The sequence below is a fragment of the Heloderma suspectum genome, chromosome 8 (assembly GCF_057233095.1).
Source record: "Heloderma suspectum isolate Gila_16-S chromosome 8, 16-S_ref, whole genome shotgun sequence".
Classification (NCBI taxonomy): domain Eukaryota; kingdom Metazoa; phylum Chordata; class Lepidosauria; order Squamata; family Helodermatidae; genus Heloderma; species Heloderma suspectum.
The window spans coordinates 24,812,267-24,824,522 of NC_139465.1; the positions used below are offsets into that span (position 1 = coordinate 24,812,267).

The window sequence follows — 12,256 nt, forward strand, 5'->3', positions numbered from 1 at the left end:
CTCCGCTAGCTTTGTTGTTAGTAATGCTTCCTAAGGCCCACTTGACTTCACTCTCTAGGATGTCCGGCTGAAGTTCAGTGACCGCACTATCATGGCTATCAGGGACATTAAGATCTTTCCTGTTTAGTTCTTCTGTGTATTCTTTGGAAGAGGACTATACTAACACCTTTTCACTGATGTAAATGGAGGGGCGGTTGCTCGATTTCAATACAGGAGCGTGCCATCATGCTGAGTTCCCACCTCCAATCTGAAGTACTACAGCCCAGTGAGAACTAACCCTTAAGCTTTATGGCCAGCATAAAGCACTAAAGTACCCTCTGGCAACTGGTGAGTGCCATTACTGCTGCCACCTGGTTTTTCAGTAGCAAGAATGAGTTGTGATTCCCATGGGGCCCATCAAGAGTAAGCTGGCATGATCCAGAAAACTTAGAAAGGCCTTTGGAGATTCCATTGGGTACCAGGAAAATCAGCGATCACTACCTGTGCTCCGTATTACAGATTTATGTAGCTCAGCCTTCCCCAACTTGGAGCCCTCCAGATGTTTTGGATTACAACTCCCAGAATTCCTGACCATTGGCCATGTTGGCTGGGGGGGCTGATGGGAGTTTGTTCAAAACATCTGGAGGGCACCACATTGGGCAAGCCTGGCTTAGCTAAGAATAGCTAAGGTAAGCACAAGATAGTGGCAAGTTTTCCCCTGGACCTGTCTTAGGGAACTGGAGGAGCCAGGATCAGGTTCAAACTGGGCAAAGTGGTCTCTTGTTAACTACCTCTGGGATCTTAGCAGCGGTGGCAGGCAACCCTGAATGACTGGTCTAGCCATCATTTCCCACAATGCCCTGCAGCAACACTATGTCAGGGGCACTGTGGGAAATCAAAATGGCAATTAGATGCAGCAACCCAGGACTGCTTGGAGCACTGGGCCATAGGAAAAAAAATAAAGGGACTCCCAGGGCAGACGTCAGTGGCGGGACTTGCCTTGAGCTCTGGCATCTGCCCAAGGCTCCTGGGTCCTGTCAGTCACCCTAGAAATGGCGATAAAGTCTGGGACAGATGGTGCCTTCTGGAAAATCTGCCTTTGCTAAAGCAATCTGTTTCTTTCCAAATGCATGGGAGGGAGCATTTCTGGGCATATGCCTATAAATATGGGTGGAAAGAGTTGGCCATCAAGTACCATCACACCCAGCTCTTAAAAAACACTGCAAAATGGAAGCAACAGAAGCAGAAAAGATCAGAGTGAAGGGGGCTATAAAATTGTTCATATGAATTAAAAACTATGCAGGGTCTTTATTATCTTTGTGGTCTCCCTTCACTTGAAAAGTATGCATGTGAGATTTATGTGAAAATCATGAAAGATTTCGAAAGCGTGCTGAAGTGGTGACCTGTTTCTGCAAAACATTTTGGGAATCTTGCAGGGATGAAAATCAGACTTCAGGCTGAAAAGTAGCATACAAATAAATATTAATATCCTCTGCAACAGCAGCATCCCTGTTAAAGGATTTTTAATGGATGTGCGCAGTGCAATTCTGGGAAACAGCTCCATGGGTGTGTACTGTGCTGTGGATTGCCTCGAACTGCAGTGGTCAGTTTAAAGAAGACAGGGCTAAAGGCCTATTTAGTCGAGCATCCTGTTTCACACCCTGGCCAACCAGACACTTCGGGGAATCTCACAAGGAGCCCTCTCTCGCTGCTGGCCTCCAGCAACTGGAATCAAGAAGCATGCTTCAGAACTGGAAATTGCATCTAACCATCATGACTAGTAGCCGTTGATAGCTTTACACTCCATGAATATGCCTAATCCCCTTTTGAGGCCATCTCAGCTAGTCGCGGCATTACCATCTTTTGTGGCAGCAAATGCCACAGGTCTATGTGCTGAGCTTTCCCTTCCGTTACTAAGAGAGGAGGGCAGATCACAATTTCACAGGGAGCACTGATTTCTTCTGGGAGAGGGCCGGTGTGGTGTGGTGGCTAGAATGTTGGACTGGGAGCCAGGAGATCCAGGTTCTAGTCCCCACTCGGCCATGGAAGCTCACTGGGTGACTTTGGGCCAGTCACAGGCTCTCAGCCCAGCCTACCTCACAGGGTTGTTGTTGTGAGGATAAAATGGAGAGCAGGAGGATTATGTACACTGCCTTGGGCTCCTTAAGGAGGATATAAATGTAATAAATAAATAATCTTGGGGAGAAGACTTCTGTGTCCCTACAAAATGGCACCTTTTGCTGCAACAAATGAAGGCCACAAACATTCAACACATCCCTAATTAAAGAATGCTATGAGGATTACTGAGATATATATGGTCCATCAGGGTAGGCAACCTGGTGCTCTCCAGAGGTTTTGGACAACTCCCATCAGCCCCAGCCAGCATGTCAATGGTCAGATTATGGGAGGTGGAATCCCAAATACCTGGAGGGCACCAATTTGTCTACTCTGCTTTGCAATTTGCCTACTGGGGGGGGGGGAATACCAATTTGCCTACTCTGCTATGACAGTAGAAGGTGTCTTTTAAAAAATCAAACATACATTTCTTGCCACTGTGGGTTTTACATTCATGCTACAAATGAGCAAATACGACACCCTGCATAACCACAACCTGCTGGGCCCACTTCTGTGATGAGCAAGGTAAGAGCTTCTAGCCATAGCTCATCCCCTACACCCATTTTGAAAGTTGAGCAGTTTTAAACTCAAATGTGAATTGTCTGAATCACTGGATACAAGAAGAACAGCCAAATCATCAGCTAGTACAAGCTGCCTTCCTCTGAGAACTCTCCTCCCCCAGAAAGAATTGCAGTTAATTTCTGCATATTCTTTCCACACAGAGGCCACCAAGCCAGCTGTTGTTATCCTTTCTTTGTGGCCTACTTGTCAATCTACATTTTCATTGTGTCTTGCAGGTAGGACGCCTTTTCATGGCATTTAAAGTACAATAGCTGCTCTCCACATCCTATTGACTTGAAGGGTAAATCTCTTGTACCTTTGAAAGCTTGCAGAAGAGGGCTACCCATTTTTCTCTTAGGGCATCTGTGTGAGAAATTTAACAAACACAGCTGTCTTTCTCAGCACAAATTTACACTGATGGGTGAAAGTTTTGCCTGTTGAATTTCTGCCTGTTGGGGGATCGTCTAAGGAACCCTAACAGAAAAATAAGTAGCAACTCTATTTTGAGTTGAAGAGGAGAATATGTCCTTTATTTTACCAGGCATTTTGAGTTTTATTTCTGATTGTGGTTTTATGCTGTTCTGCCCTTTGTTTCAACTTTTGTAAGTTGTTTTTATTTGTCCTTATCATTACATTATTATTTTTATCATGTTTGGCAAGCCACCAGGGGGAAAGTTTTCGAAGGGTCTTATCTAAATCCTTAAAATAAATGTAAATCATACGAAGTTTATACAGAGTGATATGGTGAAGTATGACAAATTCCTTCTGACACGTTGCGGATGACTTGTATGTCTTTTATATCCAGTTGTCCTATTTTGGATTTGGGCACATTTACATACATTTACATGTGATTATTTATAGGAACACAACACAGTCAAATTCCACATGGAATATATTTGAGGGAAATAGGGCTTCCCTGACATGTGGCAGGCGCGACAGCCCCGCCTGAAGAGGGCGCCCCACGCCGGAGCCGCCCACTCCACCAACGCCCGTGAAGCGCAACGCGCTCCGTGCCCCTTAGGCCCAGGCCGCGCGTGACAGCGGAAGGGGCGTGACGTCACCGCACCACCCGCCGTCACGACCACCGCAGCCCCTGCAGGCCCTCCATTTGAAGTTGGCGCCCAGCGGCCCCTCCCATGGTGCCCCGCGCGGCCACTTCTCCCGCTCCCTCCTCCCTTCGCTCGGCTCCGGCGGCAGCGGCTGCCGGGCTCGCGCAGGCGCACTAGTCGCCTCGGCCGCCATTTTGTGTCCGAGGCGACTGTGGAGCGATTAAACCGCGAGCTGGTGCTGGGCGCTGGCGGCGGCCGCTAGCGGCGGGGCAGCGGCAGCAGGAGCTCCGCAGGGCCCGAGCGGGGCGGGGCCCGGGGCAGCAGGGGCGGCCCGGGGGCGCCTCCGGGGCAGGTAAGCGGCGCGGGGGGTTTGCAGTCGCTTTCTCCGGCCTCTAGGTGTCACGATGGGGCTCGGGCTGGGACCCGCCGCGGCGCCGCCGATGGGGAGCGGGGCTTTGTCTCCCTCTACCGTCCCCATCGCCCTGATGCCGGCCTGGTACTGCCGCCCATCGGCCTCCCGGCGCAGCGCCTCTGCCGGAACCAGGCCGGGCCTGGGTAAACAGAGGCGCGGCTGTTGGCACCGGCCTTGCTCAGCCCGCCGCCGCCCTCACGGCCGTCGCCAGCCTCACGGCCTGTCGGGCTCAGCCGATTTTTTTTTTACTCGGCCGCCATTGTGGAAGCTGCCCGCCCGGGCGCTCCCACCCGCGCCCCAGACCGTCCCCGTCCAAACACCACCCCGCCCGCCCGCCCCGCTCCTGGACGAGTCCGCGGCTTCCCCCGCTTCGCGAGCCGCCCCGCCGCCCCCGTCCCACGGCCCGATCGTGCCACCTCCCGCCTCCTCTGGCTTCCTTCTCGTTCCGCCCGACAGCCTCCGCCCCACGCCGATTCCCGCCTGTCTTCGCTTCTGTTTTCCACCCCTCCGCTCCATACCCCAGTTCCGTCCTCCCGTCGCGGCTGACCGTCCCCGGCCTCCGTCCGCGTCCTTCCGCTGTTGCGTGTGTGTGTCCGCCCCGCTGTCCGTCCCTGCCCGCCTGCTCCCGCCGGCGGCCGCCTCGCTGTGCGCGCTGCGGAGTGAGAGGCGCTGCGAGCGCAAGATCGGGACTCGAGCTCCCTCTTGCAAGGCAGGCTGAGCTGCAGCGCCATGCAGCGCGGGCGAGCGCCAGGCGGGGACGCCCGAGCTCGCCTGCCTGCCTGCCTGCCTGCCTGCCCGCCCTGGAACCGGGGATGAGCTCACTCCGGGGTCTCCGTTCTCCTCTAGCCTTGGCTGGAGAAGGGCCTCCCGCGGAGTTGGGGAGGTGTCAAAGAGGGGGGGGTTGGGTGTCACGATCGCCCGTTAATTTCCCGAACCGTGCCTTGGAGAGGATCGAAGCCGCTATTGCGGTATCCATTCTGCCCGCCTTATCCCAGTTTAGATACTACTTTTTCTTTTCTTTTTGGCATTTGTACGGTGGAAAGCCTTCCGAGACTGCCAGAAAATTGGGCCACACCGGCGGGGGGGGGGGGGATGTCTACTCATCCTCATGCAATAAGTACATAAAGGTCTGTGGATAGTGAGGGGGGCTCTCCTAGTCCTAAAAGAGAGGGGTCTGTTACTCCTTTCACTCTAGATCTTTCTGTAGGATCCCCTTTTGCTTGTGTCGTAAGGGAGCAGAACTAAATCACAATGAGAATTTACCAGAATTCTTGTATTGATTTTTATGTCTTGCTTCTCAAGCATTTTAATACGTTGCTTTTTGAATGTGTATGCTGTCAGTTTAGAACGGAGCACATGTCAACCACCCTTGTGGCTGCTATCTCAAAGTTGGTGGGCCTGTTGGCTGTAATCCTTCAAAGTAGGCTAGGCCACGGTGAGAGATAGTGAGTTGCCCAAAGCCATCCTGTGTAATTGATCAGTCAAGCAATCCCATCCATTGCACCGCACCAGTGGGCTTCCTTTTCCTGAACTGGGAGGGGGTGTTGAAGAGGCAAAAAAATTTGCTTTCCACTTTCAACATGGTGCCTCCTGTTCAAGGTTTCCTGCTACATCAGTATGGCTTGCCAGAACCATACTGACTGCTGAGATTCTGAGTCTTTGCTGTTGTGTGCTCTCTACAGAATTAAGCAGGCTACTTGGTGGTGGTAGGGAGTTCTATGTGGAATTATAGAACCATGTTACCTTGAATACATTAAGCTAGTTGGTGCAGCAACTTGATGTAGCTGATGTTCCTATGGTTTGTCAATAGCTACAATTGCTGTTTATCCACAGTGGTCAAAATTCTGCTTGTGTTGTTTAGAAACTATAACAGGCTCCCAAAAAGATTATTTTGTACCTCTAACATTGAAGCAATTTTCTGAGTAGTCTTTTGAGCCTGACCAAATCTAGAATCCCTTATGGTAAAAAAGTACAGTTCTAAAGTATTGGCTGTTTGTGGTTAGTCTGTTTCCTTTGCCTCCAAACAAATGATTCATCTCTAAATAACTGCATTAACTGTTGGTTTAGTATAAGCTCTGTTCTTTTTCTGTTCCTTTTTTTAAACTACTTTTCCTGCCATGGAAGCAGGTGGGCATCATCACCTGCAGCCTTTAAGCAAGTAGTGAACTATAACAAATGGTGCAAGAGAAAAAGTGAATTTGGGAAGGGAAAAAGGTCAACCTAGGCAGCTCTTAGATATTTCTGCTGAACTGATGATTTTAGAGTTGGTTGATGTTAGAGACAGTGGACTTAATCCAGCAAACATTATGTGACTGCTGCATTGAAATAATCAGGATTTAACTGTGCACTGTAGTTCCATTGATTTCACGTTGACTACATTTTGCTAAACTGTCCCAATATCAGAGATGTTCTTTCTTTAATGGCCTGATATTATGAGAATGTTCAGGTATAGTTCAGACTTGCCCACAGTTATGCTCCACCTGTAATGTGCCAAAAAATCGCTGCGACTTGTCATCTTAAGCCCACACCTCTGAGTTTACACAGCCTTAAAGCTTCCTGACTATCCTGGTATGTTGATTAACCTAGATGCATTCACCTTGGCTTTAGTTCAGATAGCCATGCAGACTCCATCTCCAAAGGTCTGAATGTATCTAGTATCAATTTGTACTTCCTTCATAACTGTGTTGGATTCTCATTTAGCAGTACTACTAAGGACTGAATGTACCCTTGCTGCTTCTGACAGAACTTGGTGTTTTTATGAAATATTCTGAATGGTTGAGCCAAAAACAACAATTTTGAAATCTGCTTCACAAATATGGAACCTAACTTTAAAATTTAAAGTCACATTTAATGTTGTGATTTAAAAGTTTTTAATTTCTAAATTCTTGTGCTGAGGAAATGAATCTTTTGTTGTTGTTGTACATATATCACCTTCCCTTTGTACTGCTTCATGTAAGTCACTGCCAGCTTGCACATTCTGAGGCTGTACTGGACTCAGTTTAGTTGTTCAGATGAATGTTTAAGATAAGAGCTCTAGAGGAGTCTCAGTAATCAATCTAGTTTATTTGCAAAGCTTCAGTTGCAGAATAGAATGTAATTAGAGAATCTAATTAGGTTTTTTGAGAGTCTGTTCCCCTTTTTTAAATTTTAAAACACGCTTATAGGCCTCATGTTTGGAGTTTAAAACACACAGGCACTACTCAAGGCACATGGCTGCTGAGTGAGAGAGCAGTTTGGTATCAGAGTGCTGAGTCTGAATGTCTCCATTCAGGTTTTTAATTCACTGGGCTAGCATTGGGCAAACCACTTTTGGACTAACCTGCCTCACGGGGTTGATGTAAAACCAGGGTAGGGAACCTGTGGCCCTCCAGATATTGTTGGACTCCAACTCCCATCAGCCCTAGACAGTATGGCTAATGGTAAAGAATGATGGGATTTGGTGCACAACAACATCTGGAGGGCCACAGGTTCCCCACCCCTGTTGTAAAACTAGAGCAAAATCAATGCTCTGAGCTTCTGGGGGGAAATATAGAATATTTATTGACTGTACTTTTAAACTGCTCAATAACCAAAGTTCTCTGGGCAGTGTACAATACATTAAAAACATATAGTACCAACATTAAAACAGAAAGTAAAACAGTGCAGAATAAAACCAAGATAAAACTAGCAGCAAAGAATAAATGATAGAATAGTGTTCTAAAAGCACTAAAAAGAGTTCTTAAAATTTCTGGGAGAATAAATAAGTCTTCACCTCACCTGGCCCCGGAAAGACCATAACAGAGGTGCCAAGTCACCCTCTCTGGGGAGAGCATTCCACCACCAAAAAGGCCTCCTCTCTTGTAGCCACCGCATCACCTCATTTGGTAGGGCCACGTGGAGAAGGGTCTCAGATGATGATAACACTGTCTGAGTAGGTAAATATGGGAGGACACACATCTTCAGGTAACCTGGCTTCAAGCCATTTAGGGCTTTAAAGGTTAAAACCAGCACTAGACTGGCAGGCCAGTGCAGAGGAAAACATATTGGCATGATATGATCACATCCGCCAGTCCCAGTTAGCAGTCTAACCACCCTATTTTGGACTAACTGAAGTTTCCAGACCATTTATAATGGGATACAAATGTTCCTTAATTCATATCCTTCTACCACTATTCTGCTGTTAGTAATACATTTTTGACAAAATGTCCTACAAAATATCCTTCAGAACAAAGCAAATAGATTGAGCAAGTTTTTGTACAGCATAGCTGATATAATAACATAAGTTATAGCTGTTGTATTTGGGGGGAGGGGTTCCTATTGTCATGTCCTAGCCTTAAACATAAGTACCTTCTGGAATTGTGTGTAAAGCAGTGCTCTTGGAGAGTTTAGCTGTAGGTGGCAGGTAAGAAAAATCTGGGTGTGTGACTTTTGACCAAAAAACTACTGCTTATGACTGTTGAGTTAGGCAGTCCCTTGAGCATTCTATCATATTTGCATTGGATGTGAACTTTTGACAGCTAGTATAGTCTCTATAGTACCAAAGCCAAGAGCAGAGAATAGCAATAACTAAAGGTTTTTAAGATAACATGGAAAATATTTCCACATCTGTTTCCCTGCTAGTCATGTGAATTGTATTATCAACCATATTGTTTCCCTAATGCACGTAAATGTAATCAGGGTTGGTGAAAGCAACTTAGGCTTGGAGTAAGCTCCATTAAACGTAATGGGATTTTCTTCTGAGTAGACATGTATAGGATTGGGCTGTTAGGAACATAGGAAGATACCTTATATAGGAAGCACAAGTCAGATTACTTGTCCATGAGCCCAGTGTTGTCTACTCCAGTTGGCAGTAGATCTTCACGGTCTCAGGCAGGTTCTCTCCCGTCACTTGCCACCTGGTCCTTTTAGCTGGAGATAACAGGACTTGAACTTGAGATCTTCTCCATGCAAAGGATATTTTCTGTAACCAAGTTTTGAATTTTAACTGGACTTTGGTTCCACTTAAATAAGAGAATCCTGTTGAATCTCACTGGAGTGGAAGAGCTTGCCCTCTAAGTGAAATCTCTTTGGATCAAGAGGAAATTTATCTCAACATGTTACCTTCCCTAGAATTTTCTTCAAGTTGTGGCTTTGCTTGCTAACAAGTGGCTTAAATAGCAGCATCTCACGTATCAGCATTTCATGCTGTTATGCAGATTCTCTTTCCCTTGAGGCTGCTGAGGGAAAGCTATGTACGTCAGTTATGAATTTCCTAAATTGGGAAGTTGTTTTGGAATAAGGGTAAATGTAGAACCTAGGACAGCTCCCCCCTCTTTTATTGCTGGATGGGCTACATGGGGAGTGCTTGCATACAAACATATGAAGCTGCCTTTTACTGAGTTGTGCCATTGGTCCACCTGGCCCAGTATTGTTTAATCTGACTGGCCATGGCTTTCAAGGCCGCAGGAAGATGTCAAGGGCTGAAACCCACCCACGCCCTTTTTGTGTGAAGAATGTGCCCTATCATTGAGCTGTGGCGATGCCCAGGTGCTTTAATTTTATCTTGTTCTGAATTCCTAGACCTGTGTGTGTGGCCTTCCTGTAAGCAAAAGATTTCACGGGCTGAGGCCAAGAGGATTCCTTCATTGCTTTGGCTACTAGAAATGGGATTGAAGCCTCAGCCAAAGGAGTCAAATTTAGGAAAGGCAGAATCTGGAGGAATCAGGTTGCCCCCACCACCCTTAACCCAGAAGATGGATTCATACAGTTGGGAAATACTGTCTTTCTGTTTGGTCTGTACACTGATTAGTCCCGGTTAAGTCGGTCACCTTGATATCTTGTTGACTCTGCAGTGTCATGAAGGAACATTCACATCAAAAGCACTGCTTGCAGTGGCACCTGATATTTCGTCTTCGTCCTGGCAGCAAAAGAATGACAGACAAACACAGTTTGCCCATGGCCATAGTTGAGTGCTAATGCAAGATCCTTTTACAAAACTCCCTTAAAAATGGAGCGGGGGGGGGGGATCTGGGACTGGAGGAGACACAGCTGAGAAGAGTTGCTACTTGAAACCTCTCCAGTAGTCCTGTTTCACTGGAAGCAAAGAGCCACATCAGTGAAAGCTCTCAGTGTGTGTTTTATGGGAGAGAAATTATCTGACACTCCAGCTTAACCCGAATTTATGATTTTTGAAACCCCAGTCTAAAATATGCCAAGCGAGTTCATATATCTGTGGGTGTGCAATGATTGCAAATGATGCCTCGCATATGTACATAACGCTCTTATTAAGCTTTTATATAAGCTTGGGATGCTGGTCACCTACTGGAATATTCCAATAAGAGAAGAACACCTTTGTGTAACCGACAATATTCTCTTTTTTATTATTATGTCATGGAGTCCTGTGATTGCTGCAGCAGGAATGAAGGCCCCTTACTCCCTAGCCCTGAGGGAGTCAGGGACACACACACATATCATTGAGAAGAAGGGACCTACAGGTCTCCAGTGAGCTGCTACCCTCCCTCTTCCCTCCCAGTTAAGCCACATGACCCTGCTTTTTCTTCTGTCCATGAGATGTAACTAGCCATCGTCTCTTATAGATATGTTACTTTCCAGCGGAGGCAGTTCATATATTCAACTGTGAGTGACATAAAGACACGTGAATCAGACCTGAATTGACAAAAATCTTGAATATGTTTGCAGCATGTGACATGAAGAAAATGTAGAAAGAATGGATTCTTATTCAACTGATCATCTTTAGGTTTTAGTAAGAATATCTGCTAGTTGGGCTCCGTTTCTGTTGGTGATCTAGGATCACTGCCCTTATAACATCCTTAATTAAAACATGGCTGTGCACCTTTCAAAAGCCAAGCAGTCAGAAATCCGGAAGTTAGATTTGTGGGGACTGACTTTCAGGTTCTTCTGAAGCTGTCTCTACAGCAAAGTTATTTACTTAAAATCTTTTATGAAGTTGCTTTGGCAGAATCCTTAAGAACCTTAAAGCCAGCGTAGCCTTTGGCTACAAATCTATACACACTAAATCAGTGGGACTTCCTGGGAGTAAGTCCATTGAACTCAATAGAACATCTGAGTAGTCACACATAGGATTGTGCTGTTTTAAGTATGCATCTGTATGATAGCTTAAGGTGAAAGCCCTGCTGGATCCAACCATTGGCCCTTCTAATTCACCATCTTGTTTTCAACAGTGGTCAGCCAAACTGGAAGCCCACTGGTTGAAGTCAACAACCGTCACTTGCTACCTCCCTGTAGCAACTAATACTCAGAGGTATACTGACTATATATTGGCTGTCATGGGTAATAGTTGTTAAGTCTGTTCTCAATTAATTTGTTTAACCCTTTTATCATTACATTGTATATCAGTTAATTTTTGATGGAAACTTTATTTTAATAACTAAAATAAATAAAATATTTTTAAGCCACCCTTAATCTTTGTGGATATGAGGGTACAGAGAGCATGACCAAACAAGTCATACAAGAATAAAATAGATAATAAACAAGTTGTCTTAGAGGAGAGAGAAAATCATGTCCGTGACCTGTATATACCTCAATGGTGGCAAACTCTTGTGGGGAGAAAGCGATTTGCGAGAATGAATGAACTTAAACTTTATGACATGGCAGAGCATTCTCTGCCTGTTCAAGGTATAATTCTCTAAGGGTAATAGAGACGTCTCTGAAACGTTATCTCCCATTGGCAGTGCACACTTCCTTTTCTAATACACTTTTAAATAAACCAGTATCTCACAATTTAGCTCAAGCCATAGGTCCTGCCTGTACCAGATTCAAAAGCTGAGTATTAGTATTTCTAGGATGACTGCAGCTGGACATTTACCCATTTTTGCTGTACTTGGGGAATGGCTTTAGTGATGATCAGAATGCTTTCTCTAACAGTCCCCTGGTTTTTATAGTATGTTTTCAGGATTGCCTGATGCTTTGTGCATTTAATGATTATCAATGTATAATAGAACAAAAAAGATCTTGGCTGTGGTGGATAGCTCATTTGAAATGTTGACCCAGTGTGCAGGTGTTGTGAAAGAGGAAATAATTGGGGGTCATTGGGAAAGGATTTGAAAATAGAACTGTCAATATCACAGTTATACAAATCTATGGTGCGACCGCACCTCAAAAAGGGTATTGTGGAGCTGGAAAAGGGCAGCCAAAATAATCA

The 12,256-nt window shown here is 45.9% G+C and overlaps 1 protein-coding gene across 1 annotated transcript in view; it reads left to right on the forward strand.

Moving 5' to 3' along the window:
• Positions 1-4,002: 4,002 nt before the first annotated feature.
• The window catches only part of CTCF (CCCTC-binding factor), a 29,519-nt gene continuing 21,265 nt past the window's right edge, over positions 4,003-12,256 (forward strand). The window contains exon 1 of the mRNA XM_084813159.1: positions 4,003-4,056. The gene's annotated coding sequence lies outside the window, so the exon portion shown is untranslated. The remainder of the gene's footprint in view (positions 4,057-12,256) is intronic.